Source organism: Bison bison, unplaced genomic scaffold (assembly GCF_000754665.1).
Source record: "Bison bison bison isolate TAMUID 2011002044 unplaced genomic scaffold, Bison_UMD1.0 scf7180017864471, whole genome shotgun sequence".
NCBI classification, from domain to species: domain Eukaryota; kingdom Metazoa; phylum Chordata; class Mammalia; order Artiodactyla; family Bovidae; genus Bison; species Bison bison.
Window position 1 is genome coordinate 4,327,366 of NW_011495032.1, and position 1,891 is coordinate 4,329,256.

A 1,891-nucleotide genomic window follows, 5' to 3' on the forward strand; every position below is an offset into this window, starting at 1 on the left:
TTTTTTTTGCATGTGGCAGCTCTGCCGCAGTGAGGGTCGAACATGAAGGTGCCACAGCTGCTTGGCTTCCAGGGACCCTGGCAGCACCAAGTGTCCAGGGACACGGACTGCCTCCACCACAGGAATTATGGCCCTATCAGAGTCTTTTTTCAAGTATCTTGTAACTGGCTATCAGAAGGCCTCTTTGGGCAGTCTTTCTCCGTAGTTCTGCCCATTCAGGCACTTTGAGGGCTCCCTTGCCTGGGGTCCTTCTTTGTTGTTCGGCACATCAGGCACATAGAGGGGCACCCCTGGCTGGGGTCCTACTCTGTAGTTCAGTGCATCAGTCACTTAAAGGAGCACCCTGGCTGGGGTCCTACTCTGTAGTTCAGTGCATCAGGCATTTGATGGGCCAGCCTCTCTATTATTCAGCTGTCAATGCTGGCTTGTAGTGAGAGAGAAGCTATGGTGATGGCTCCACCCCCTATGTGTGACTCAGCAGTATCTCCTTGCTTCCATGGCTGCTTGGCTTTCCTCCACAGGTATTTCCCACCACAATCTCCTCCCTCACATCCCCTCCATCTGTCTCTCCACAGTCAATAGCAGCCCTCACCATGGAATTGCTCCACAATCCCTAAACTCCGGCTTCCAGCTTCTGAACCTTCCAGGGAACCTGCGTTCCTGTCTGGGGTATGTATGGCTGCGGCAAGGACTGTTAGGCTGCCACAGATTAGCTGTTTTCACTCTCAGTCTTAAATGTCTCTCTTCTGACTCAGACAATTGCCCTGATGTAGGGATCGGACCCCTGCTTCAGTTCCCCTACCTACCAAGGGCAGGTCCAGCCCTACTAACACTCCTGTTTTTCCCCTTAGTTCCTTCCTCCTACCGAGTGTTGCATGATTCGGTATATTCTTTTCCTCTGGTCAGGTATTCCTGTCCGCTCTCAGCTGGTGTTCTGCATGCACTTCTGTGTCTGAAGGTGTATTCCTGATGTATCCATGGAGAGAGATGTACTCCACATCCTCCTACTCCTCTGCCATCTTGTTCTCTCTCCAGATGTTTTTAAATGAAACAATATGCTTTTAAATAACCCGTGGACCAAAGAATAAATCACAATATATATTAGAAAATAATTTGAAATGCATCTGAATCAAAAGATGACATATCAGTGTTGGAGGATAAATTTGGAATAGTGCTTAGAGGGAAATTTGTAGCCTTAAGTGCATATGTTAGCAAAAGAGGATAAAAAGCAACAATCTAGTCTCCATCTCAAGAAAGTTATTTTACTTAAATCCAGAGAAACTAAAACAAAAAAAGAAGAGCAGAAACCAATAAAATTAAAAGCCAACATACAATGAAGAGCATCAATAAAGTCAAATTAAAATGATTAACTGATAAACCCCTAGCAAGGTGACTGAGAGAGAGAAGACTATCAGAAATGAAAAAGGGGATATTATTATACAGTCAACAGATATTAAAAATTTTATAATTTTTATTTGCCTATAAATTTGAAAATTTAGAAAATAAAATGAACAAATTCCCTGGTCACAGTTTTCAAATGTACACAACAAAAAATAGAATAATCTAGAAAATTCTTATTTATTAAAGAAAATGAATCTGTAATATAAAACTTTGACCAAAAATAATTCCATGCCAAGATAATTATACTGTTGAATTACTCCAAACATTAAAGGAAAAAAATAATACCAATTTTACCTAAACTCTTCTAGAGCAGAGTAAAAGATGGAACATTTCAAACTCATTTTATGAATCCTCCACAATTGTAATACTAAACCTGAAAAGAATATTACATTAAACAAAATATAGACCAGTATCCATCATTAACATAGATTCATAAATAACAAGAAAAATATTAACCAATTAAATCTACCAATTAATCCAACCAATTAAA